Source organism: Castor canadensis, chromosome 12 (genome assembly GCF_047511655.1).
Source record: "Castor canadensis chromosome 12, mCasCan1.hap1v2, whole genome shotgun sequence".
Taxonomy (NCBI): domain Eukaryota; kingdom Metazoa; phylum Chordata; class Mammalia; order Rodentia; family Castoridae; genus Castor; species Castor canadensis.
The window spans coordinates 123,392,737-123,404,539 of NC_133397.1; the positions used below are offsets into that span (position 1 = coordinate 123,392,737).

The window sequence follows — 11,803 nt, forward strand, 5'->3', positions numbered from 1 at the left end:
AGTTAAACTTTAGCCTGAGAAATAAGCATATTACATAAAAAGCTCTTTTTAATTTTATATCTTCTTTTCAGGTCTGGTCATTCTGACAACAATTCCCAAACCAACCACAACTGCTATCTGAATGAGCTTATTTTGTATGAGTAGCTATGAAATGTACAAGACAGACCTGAAAAACTGTAAAAAACTATTCTTTTACATGTATCACAAGAAAGTACCAAAATTGTGTTTAGTATCATTATATATTAAACTACATGAAACTTTAAAGGTATGTCAAACAAAACCAGAAGGATGAGAAGGAAACAGTTAATAGCTTCATACCCAATTAAGGGCTTTTTGACAAAACCCTTCACAAATAATAATAAGGAATCATGTTAACAAAGTAGTCACTCTGGGATGGAGGGCAAGGAGGAGATATGCATGGGACAGGCACGCAGAAGCCCCAAAGTCCTGGTGGTGAGTGAGTGTTCATTTAATTAGTCTTCTAACCATACTCAGACATTATAATACTCTCAGGCATGGAATATTTCACAAGAATTACACTGAAATCAAAATATTGAACACCAAAATCTCCCTTGGCCATTGGTCCTCCCTCCAAATCATCACCAAATCTCTCTCCTCTTCAATGAAGCACCTAGAAAAGTTCCCATTGCAGGCCTATACTTCTCCCATGCCCACTTTAGAGGTGACTGGAACATGAGGGCACTGGCTCATCAGTGGGTTAGTCCACTGAGGAGTTCACAGTGAACAGGCTATTTGGAAGTGGGGCCTGGCTGGAAGAGGTAGGCCACTGGGGGCATGCCTTTGAAGGGTATGTCATGTCCCCTGCCTCTTGCTGTCCCTTTCTGCCTCCCGCCGGCCATGAGGTAAGCAGCACTGTCCCACCACCCTCTCAGAAGCAACCCCACCATGTTCTGCCTCTCCACCCACAGGCCCAGAAGAACAGAGTCGAGTGACCATGGACCAAAACCTCTGAAAACTCAAGCCAAAAATAAATCCTCTGCCTCCTCTGTCTTCCTTGTTTTCTCAGCTGTTTTGTCACAGTGACAAAAAGCTGTCTACCACACAGGTTAGGAAGCAAGGAAGGGATGTGGGTAATGACATCAGAGAACAGAATGAAGCAGACAAGGATGGGAAGGAAGAGTTCCGTGCTCATGAAACAAAGGGGGGCAGAAGGTGTAGTTCCAATTTTGTCAAGGAGTTTCTCATCTTTACTCTGTACACATTAGTGTTTCAAGCAAGGTACTGGTCTCATGGCCTTGCATTTTTTTCAATCCATCATGGTGATTTCCTAAAGGATGAGACAGAGAAGCTAATTTCTTGTACAAAGAGGAGTCCAAATCAGTGCAGAGAGATGAGGACAAGAAGTAGTGGAGCAGGAGGGATGCCACAGAGAAGGGAATGGACATAAATATTCACAAAATGACATTAACCAAAGGAGGACTCAAACCTGACTTCTGGGCTTTTCTGCTGGGGTCTTGTAGTGGAAGCTGGTATCATCCCAGGCCTTTTCCTCCAAGAGGCTCTAATCTCATGGACAGGAGAGATGGCCCCTTTACATCAGATATTTCTACTCCCTTTGAGCCCAGGACTAAAGCAGTGAGTCAGCAACACATGTCATTTTGGACTCAGCAGACTGGATGAAATGAACTAGAGAGTGTGAAGTGTGCAAAGAACAGGGAGCTAAGGCAGAACCCCAAGCAGCACCACCATTTAAGTATAAGGAAGAGGAAAAAGGATCCAGGAAGATGTATCACAGTTGACAAAGAAGTTTTAAGAGGGGAGGGGTGTTGACTAGCACAAAACAGAACAGGCAGAGTAAGAGGTGAAAAATTGTCAGGATTTGGGAAGCTCACACCTGTTCTGCTTACTACCAAACAACCCCCAGAAAGCGCAGTAGAACTCTTCAGTCTTTTGTGCTGAATTATACTATGAATCTGCAAGACAGCGGCACTGTTCCCAAACACATACACAAGGGACCTTTCATTCTCTGTAACAGAGATACCTCATAGGTCCTTTCAAAAGAGTTTGGAAAATGTTGATAGAAAGTAAAATGAGGGCTTTGAGGGGGAAGGGGACAGTGGTAGAGCACATGCTTAGCAAGTGTGCAACCCTGAGTTCATTCTCCAGGACAAAATAAAAGAAAGATAATTATACAAAAACTTGTGCAAATATACTCACAGAGCAAAAAGGTAGTAAAAAACAATGTATTAAAAGTAGCTCTCTTGCTGGGCACAATGGCTCATGCCTCTAATCCCAGCTACTCAGAAGGCAAGAGACTGGGAGGATCATGAATCAAGGCCAGTTTGAGCAAAAAGTTAGTGAAACCCCATCTCAACCAATAAGCCAGGCATGGTAATTTGCATCTGTAATCCCAGCTACACAGGAGGCATAAATAGGAAAACCATGGTGGGAGAGTGGAGAGACAGGTAGATGGATGTACACAAGACTGTATCAAGGAGGTGTAGAGGAAGTTTTTCTCCTTAGGTGAGGAGCACTTAAGTAGAATATCAGGAAAGGCTTCCCAGAAGATAGGAAGTATTATCTAAGCTGAGATCTCAAGAGTCCAGGAGGAAAGACATCAGTATTGTCAGGTGCATACTGTGTGGGGAGGGCTGATGGCAAGAGTACCTCAGGTAAAGAGGACAGGATGTGGACAGGCCAGAAGACAAGAGCCACACCACGACATTTCAGTATCTGATTACCTAAGGAGGAGATGGTAAGAAGTCAAGGCAGAGAGGTGAGCAGAGATAAAGTAGAAATGTGACTCCAAAAGGCCATGTTTCATTCTTGTGACAGGGTCTTGTTATGTAGCCAGGTTAACCTTGAACTCACAATCCTCCCACATCAGCCTCCCAAGTACTGGGATCACAGGCATGCACCATCACACCCAGCAGAAAAGGCATTTTACGTCACATTCAGGCCGCAGGGAAACATTGCAATATTTGAAGCCAGAGAGTAAAATCACATCACAAGATTGCCTGAGCACAACAATGACCTTCAATTCCATGAGGCAAACAAGGTGAAAGGGAAGACAAGAAGCCAGGCTGTTGCAGGTGAGACTGAACAGCAGCATAAAAGACAGTGGCAGCTGGCACCAGTGGCTCATACCTATAATCCTAGCTACTCAGGAAGTAGAGATCAAGAGGATCAAGGTTCAAAGCCAGCACCAAGGGAGACCCTATCTTGAAAAATACTCAATGCAAAACAGAGCTGGGAGGGGCTCAAGTGATAAAGCACCTGTCTAGCAAGCATGAGGCCCTGAGTTCAAACCCAGTACCGCCAAGAAAAAGACAGTGGTAGCAGGAATGAAGCAAAGTGAGTGGGTGCAAGCAACACTTAGGAGACAGACAGGTCTCTGGATGTACAGAGGGTAAAGGAAAAATCACAGATGTTCAATTTGGGGTGTTGTCAGCAGGACAAGGAGAAAAGGGGAAGGCACTTGCCCAGCATGCATGGGGCCCTGGGTTTAAGCCCCAGCACTGTTTTTGTTTAGTGGGACTGGGGTTTGAACTCAGGGCTTTGCATTTAGTAGAGCAGGTGCTCTACTACTGGAGCCACACCTCCAGTTCACTTTGCTTTGGTTATTTGGGAGATGGGGGTCTTGTGAATTTTTGGCCTGGGCTGGCCTTGAACCATGATTCTCCTAATCTCAGCCTCCTTAGTAGGTAGGATTACAGATGTGAGTCACTACATCCAGCTTCCAGCACCATTTAAAAAAAAAAAAAAAAAAGTGCCAGGTGCCAGTGGCTCACACCTGTAATCCTAGCTACTCAGGAGGCATAGATGAGAAGGATCACAGTTCAGAGCCAGCCCAGGGAAACAGTCTCCGAGACCCTGTCTCAAAAAAATCCTTCACAAAAAAGGGCTGGTGGAGTGGCTCGAGGTGTAGGCCCTGAGTTCAAAGCCTTACACCACAAAAGAAAAAAAAAGTGAACTGAAGATTATTCAAGAAGTAATATAATAATAATAATAATAACAACAATAATTAGTATCTTAGCAAGATGATACAACCTTGAATACCCAATACGAAGCTGGGCAAAGCCAGATTTGTGGTAATCCTGTATTCCTGGCACTAGAAAGGCTAAAATGGGAGGATTGTGAGTTCAAGGCCAGCCTGGGTTATATAGTGAGACCCTATTTCAAAAAATCAAAATTGAAACTAAAAACACTAAAAGATGATTTAAAAAATACCTAGTAACATCACCTAACATTCAGAAAAAGCTCTGCCATACTTCTAGTAGGAACATGGAAAGCTGAATAATCAGCCTCGTGTTACAAACCCTTCACTCACAAGCCAGGCAGAGCAGGGCACAGCCCTAACTGGTTATGGGTAAGTTTTAATGACATGTCAAATGCTTATGACAGTGCTAGTTTAAAAAAAGAAAGAAAGAAAGTAGGATAAATTCAATTACAGAAAACAAAACCTTAATAGTGTTTATATTGGGTAGTGATTTTAAGTGATACAACATAGTTTTGCTAAGCTGTTGTGAATTCTCTAAATAGTTTCTAAAGTTGGCATGTTGGTTCTTATTGAAGAAAAAAGCTATGTAAAACTGAAATGGAGAAAGCCAGGCAGCTGTAAGTAGTACTTGTCTCATCTCAGTGGCCTAGTACTTGCTGAGCACACACAAGGCCCTGGATCCCATCCCAAGCAGAGAGGAAAAAGCAGGGAGAAGGAGAGACATTGTCTCGTTCTGAAGTACTGGACAGTTGATTGTCCCTAATCTGAAAATCCAGAATCAGAAACTTTCTAAGTGGTTTTTAGATCAGGGACACTGACCCAATACATTCTAGGCAAACAGAACCAAACCTGTGAACCCCAAAATCTGCAACTCCTCTCCCCCAAGCATTTCAATGAGGGACGCAAATTCATCGCTTTTATTTTAAATGAGTTCAAAGCAATATAAGGCTGGGGATGCAGCTCAGTGGTAGTGCTTGCAAAGTGCATGTGCAAAGCCCCAGCACTGGAAAAAAAAAATAAAAAGGCAAATACATGTCATTAAAATGTACAACTTTTTAAAGTATTTCACTGTTTAGAATTTAGAAAACTTCTAGGCAGGACTTTTAACCTAAACACTGCTGGTTTTATGGACTATCTTTAGTAAGCAAAATTTTAGAACAATTTAAGAAAGCAAGCCAGGGTCATAGACCATGTAGGGGAGAGGTGATGGGAAAGAGGTAGGACAGACATTGACCAGTGAGTAGTTTAGAGGATCAAGAGAAGAGTGTTCAGTTATAATGAGACCACATCATCACATCATTTTAAGATGCTTAAAAAAAACTGCAAGAGACAAAGTGAAAAATTCTAAAGACCAGTGTGAACACAGACTAACACCTGTTCAACCTCAAATGCCAAGATACACCAACTAAAATCACAATCATTGCCATACCAAAAGTCTTATTCAGCTGACTAACCTCTTTTGGGAGATGGTTCCTTGATCGTTGAACTTCAACCTCAAAAATCAGAAACGATCTCTTTGCCTCCGCCTTTCCACTGCCAGCCCTTTTTTGTGATGGGTTTTACAAGATAGGGTCTCAGGAACTATTTGTCAGGGCTCGCTTTGAACTTTGGTCTTCTGATCTCTGCCTCCCAAGGAGCTAGGATTCCAGGCATAAGTCACCAGTGCCCGGCCAAAATACAAACATTTTCTTTTTTTGGGAGGGGTGTGTGTGGGGAGGAGGACAGCACTAGGGTTTGAACTCAGGGCCTCATGTTTGCAAGGCAGTGCTCTTACCACTTGAGTCACTCTGCCAGCCCTAGTTGAAATTTTTAAAATCTAGACATTTACTTCTGTAATATACTGGTTTCACTTTATTTGCCTTAAACCTTTTCAAGTTTATGCTCCCCTAAGGAAAGCCCTTTACTTTATTATTCTGATCTGGATCACCTGGTAAATGCATCTCACAAAGGTGCTTAAAAGATATTTGTAGGGCTGGGTGTGCTGGTACACAACTGTAATCTTGAGACAGGAGGATCTCGATCCCAGGTCAGCCTGGGAAGTTAGTGACACCCTATCTTTGAACAATCTGATTGTGGTGGTGCAGGCCTGTCACTCCAGCAACTAGGGGACGTGGTGGTAGGAAGATCATTGTCCAAGGCCTGCCTGGGCAAAAGCATGAGACCTTATTTAAAAAACAAACTAAAAGCACAAGGACCTGAGGCATGGGCTCGAATTGCAGAATACTTACCTAGTAAACATCAGGCCCTGAGTTCAATCCCCAAAAGATGCTTTAAAACTGAAATGAACAGAAGACTGTCCCTGACTTAAAACAGTCTGACAGACCTCTTCAACTTGATGTTGTTAAGTGCTATGCATTCAGAGGATGCTATACTTGCAATGTTGAACTGTGACCTTTTCCAGGGCTAACAGTCTACAGTACAGCCTCGCCTGTGATGCGCCATGCCGCAGCTCCCAGTTAGCCATGCCACCAGCATAAGACAGTGATGGTCAACAGTGAGCCATGCTACTACGTTCTGACACTTGGGATGTTAGGTGTATTAAGTGCACTTTTCAAGTTACATTTCTTTTACAATGGATTTAATCAGGACATAACCACATCTAAGTTGAAAACAACCTCTCCTCTGTAACTCTCTTCCACCTTTCACTGTCTTCAATGCAGTTACTAATTAAGAGGAACTTATAGGGTAAACTCTACTGAGCAACTGTGTGTAGATAAAATGGCTTAGAATCATAAAAAAAGTGATTTTTTTATGACACAGAAAGCAGAGGGTTCTCCTAGCTCAAAGGAAACTAAAGGAACCTAACAACTACATGCAAAGTATGACTCTTGACCATGTCTCATATTAAAAACACAAGCAGCTACGAAAGGTATTTTCAGACAGGGCACCAGTGGCTCATGTCTATAATCTTAGCTACTTGGGAGGTTGATATCAGAAGGATCAAAGTTCAAGGCCAGCCCAGACAAATAGTTCTCAAGACTCCCATCTCCAAAATAACCAGAGCAAAATGGACTGGAGATGGGTGTGGTTCCAGTGGTAGAGCACCTGCATTGCTAAGTGCAAACCCCTGAGTTCAAACCCCAGTCCCACCCAAAAAAAAAAAAAAAAAAAGATATTATCAGGACAATTGGAGAACTGTCAATGGAAGTAAATATGAGATGCTACACTTTGGATCTAAAATTCCTCCAGAGGCTTGCTCCTCACCCTGTGGCACTGCATGGAAGTGATGGAGACTTCAAGAGATGGAACATAGCAGGAGGAAGTTAGGTCACTGAGAGCATAAACTTGAGGTCCAACCCCTTTCTCTTTCTCACCTAGACATGAGGTAACTAGGCCTTCACCATCAAGTACTGGGCTGCCACAGATCCAAAGCAATGGAGTCAATTAATCCTGGATTGTCTCTCCTCTTTTTAAGTAGATTTATCTCAAGTATTTATTACAGCACTGAAAACTGACAGATAATGTTAAATTTCTTGACTGTGATATTTGTATTTTGATTACACTTTTTTTTTTCCATAGAAGATACAGGCTACATATCTAAAATTGACATGATTCTTGCAATTTTCACTTAAATATTCTGCAAAACAAGTAAAAATGAAATAGGGGAAATTTTTTTATGTGCAGAGGTATGTCCCTATAGTCTCAGCTACTTGAGAGGTTGAGGTAAGAGAATTACTTGAGCCAGAAGTTCAGGTAAGCCTATGCAACACAGCAAGACTCTGTCACTTAAAAAGAAAAAAAAATCTTACAATGGTCTACATTCATCACCTCTGAGCAGTAAAAGCTAGCCTACACATAGACCCCCAAACAAGGGCTAGACTTAACATTTTTCAACTTTACAATAGTTCAAAGGCAGTAGGCATTTAGTAGACACCATGGTTCAAGTTTTGCTCTTTTCTAGGCTTCCAATGTATAGCACAATACTCTCACAGCTCCCAGTCAGGTAAACAAGCATCGGTGGCCAGCGTTACTAAGCTACAATGCTTAGTAGGTGTATTAAAGGCATTTCAACTTACAGTGTCTTCGATGACAGTGATTTATTGGGGCACAATCCCACTGTAAATAAAGGAGCATATGTGCTAATCTCTTATCTAAATCCTCATCTAACTCTCAAGTTCCAAGTCTGTAATTGCCCACTTACAAATCCCAGCAGGAATATCTTGGCCTTAGTAACTTCTGCTGTCTTCCTATCAGTGAACCAGGGGCTTATGTGGGTTGTTGGCCAGAAGACAGAACTGTTCCATCAGTAATTGGGTTCTATAATGCCAGTACAACCCTTATTAAATTGCAGGCCATCTTGTAATGAAACAGCAAGACTAAACTATACTGGATCTGTCATTCTGCAGGACAACTGGCTTGGACACTTCAAAAATGTCAAGATCATGGTAGAGCGCTTGCTGGCAAACATGAGATCCTGAGTTCAAACTCTAACACTGAATAAAAAAGAAAAAAAAAAGGCCAAGATCATAAAAACAATTAAAAACCTCCTCTAGACTAAAAGACACTGAAGAAACATGGAACTCGATACAACAATTAAATTTTGTATCCAAAAGCTTTACTGGGACAATTGGAAAATTTGACTATGGACTATATATTACATAATAGTAGTATACGCCCAATAAATTTTATAATTGCTATTGCTACATTAAGGCTGCAGGAAGAATATCCTTTTTTTAGGTGATATGCCTTGAATATCACGTCTACAACTGACTCTCAAATGGTACAGAAAAAAGTACGCGTATACACACATAAAAATAAATGTGTGTATGCATCTGAGAAAGAAATCAGCAGATGTGGCGAAATGTTAGCAACTGGTGAATCCTTAGTCTATGTGATAGGCAAAAGAATATCCATTGTGCTATTCTTGCAAGATTAAAAATTGAAGAAATAGGGGCTGGCAGAGTGTCTCAAGTGGTAGAGCACTTGCCTAGGAAGTGTGAGGCTGATTTCAAACCCCAGTACCACCAAAAAATGAAAATTGGGGAAATAAAAAAACGATAAAAGTCAAAATAAGATAGAAGGAAAAACCATTTTAAACTTAGAATTTAATTCTCTGACAAGTTATCAATCAAGTATAAGAGTAAAACATCTTCAAAAAGATGCATTTTCTCTGAACAACACACAACTAAGAGGACTAAAATAATTTACTGTGAAAGTTTTATACAAAAAAGACAAAGAAACTTAAGTGGTAGGCACAGAGAAATTGAGTTCTGCATGGAGAGACAAAGAAATATTGCTGTAGGAAACACTGTAACCACAAAGATGCTTTAATGGGGTCCTCCATGGTCTGACTGAGGAATACAGACTTTGCTATGAGTATCTGGTGTTGTGGTGTTTTTGTTGTTTTCTGTGACTTTAATCCACCAGGGCAAGAGTTACCATGTTTGTAAAGCAAAATGAAATCCAGTTCTTGAGTTCCTGACAGTATGAATCATCAAAATTACAGTGACACCATTATGCTAATCAAATCATTTTGGGTTACTGTGTACTGAAACTTAAATTTTACTTGGACATATGATGGGTAAGTGAAAACTGAGAGATAGTCAAAATCTGTATGGCATCACAGAATAAAGAAGTGTTTGTTAAAGTACTCCTAAACAGAATGGTATACTTACTAAAACTCTCAACAAAGGGTGTGAATCCCACTGCTGCCTCCAAAAGAATAACAACACTAGTAAGAGTTTAGAGAGATCAACTTTTACTTTTAAAAACAAGATGACCTGGGCTGGCAGAGTGGCAAGCAGTAAGATCGTTGGCCTAGCAAGTGTGAAAAGCAAGATGCCTACCGTTTAAGATTATGTTGCTTTGTGGTAACTTTTTAAAAATGTGACAATCCAATGCACCCCATTCCATCCTAGAAGGAAAAGATGTACCTGTTATATCACGTTAAGGCATCATTGTCACACTGTTCAAATGACTACAAATTTAACTCACTGAAAAGGTAAAATAAAACTCAAAATTTAAAAATCACTCCTACCTGAAAATCAAATTGCCACTAATGCCTAGCATGGAGCCTCAACTCAGGACTGCTCTCAATTTGATCACTGATTTACTCAACCATGTAGCTAAAGGACAAAATATTATATCACTCCTAGTCGCACAGAATTCATAACTGTTTTAGAACATCGAGAAAGTCATCCCATTATGAATAAGCTACTACATTTGCCCTTAAAAAAGACAAAGAGTATTTCAGTGATCTTGATGTACCCTGGCTGAAACTATCGACTTTTTTTGGGGGTGCTGATGATGGGGGCACTAGGGGTCAAACCCAGGGTCTTGTGCATTCCAGGCAAAGCACTCTACCACTGAGTTAAACCTTCACCCTCAACTCTTATTTTATTTGGCACTTCTATTTCAAAATAATGCTAAATTTGAGCTTTTAAATGACTGAAAAATTTAAATCATATGTATAAAAAAGTATTACTTGCAAAAAGCTATTCTTTTTACTTAAAACTTCTAACTTTTGGCAGCTATAAACAAGTTACACAACAGCTATATGCAAACCTCTGCAAGCACTCTGAACACACTGGCAAGCAGGTCTTCTAACTGTATCAGGGTGACACGAATGCATCACCTGAGAAAACTGTTCACTGATTCCCACACATGTCAATGTGAAGAAAACCTTAAATTATGGAAGGTAAGCCAAGTGCTGCCTGCCACATACAAACCAGAAGGAATACAGCTGGTCTTCCATTCCCAGATTCCATCAAATGCAGATTATGTGGTAAATAATTCAAAGTAACAACCATTTTATGTTAGGTGTCACAAGTAATCTAGAGATGATTTAAAGTCTACAGAAGAATGTGCACCAGTTATATGCAAATAGAATGCCATTTTCTATAAGTGACTAGAACATCAGTTTTGCATATGGGAGAGGAATCCTGGACCCAATTCTTCAAGGATACTGGGGAGGGGGTGACCCAGAGAGCTATCCTGAAACTACAGCAGCCATCCTCCTAGATGAAGAGTGAAAGCATAAGTGATTGAGTCCAACCTTGTGAAGTGCATGCTTACCTACTTCTATTTGTTCTCATTACAATCAAGAGGAGACACCGGAGTGTGGCTCAAGTGATAGAGAACTGCCTAGGGATTTCAACCCCTAGTACCACCAAAGGGAGGAAAAAAGAGAGGGGGGAAAAATCCAGTGTTTTGCTTCCCTGGGCATATTTCATTTTGCAATTAAGAAATCAATTTTACCTTTCTAGGTACCTCCAACAATACAATTCACATATACCTTGCTGTCTATCAAATCTTTAAAGTCACTTTTTCTACATTGTCAGAAATGTAGTCCCCTGGGGCTGGCGGAGTAGCTCAAATATAGAGTGCTGTGAGGCCGAGTTCAAACCCCAATGCCACAGCACTCCTTCACTATTTGCCCTCTCAAAACAGTTAATGGTACCCCACAGCAAGCTACGAATACACCATAACTTTAATAATGGGATAAAAAAATCGATTTTTAAAAAAGTCTTCCTCCTTTGAAAGTGCAAAGCTCAAAACCCCAGTTCTGCTGAAATAATATAAAAGCAAAAATAAATAAGTAAATAAGCAAACAAATTCTGTCTTCCAAAACTCACAGGATTTGGAAAGAATCTGCTTTGAGAGCAAATCAAACAAAATCCCCGAAAGAAGTAAGAAAACTAAACTTTACAAGGAAAAGGAAGGTGTGTTTCTTGATCAGTTTCATTATCTTTTGCAAAGAATACTGACGATCCTAAACAGCATGGGGTTTTATAAAATCCTCCACTGCCTCTATTTTGAAGATTTTATGAATAATTTAAAATGTCATCTTTCTGTAGCTGGCAAAAAATCAGTTATTTTTTATCCCAACATAGTTCTTGCTAA

General features: G+C 40.6%; 1 protein-coding gene across 2 annotated transcripts in view; it reads right to left on the reverse strand.

Annotated features, from left to right (window-relative positions):
* Mfsd14a (major facilitator superfamily domain containing 14A) overlaps positions 1–11,803 on the reverse strand; it is a 38,286-nt gene that overhangs the window by 25,177 nt on the left and 1,306 nt on the right. The window lies entirely within an intron of this gene.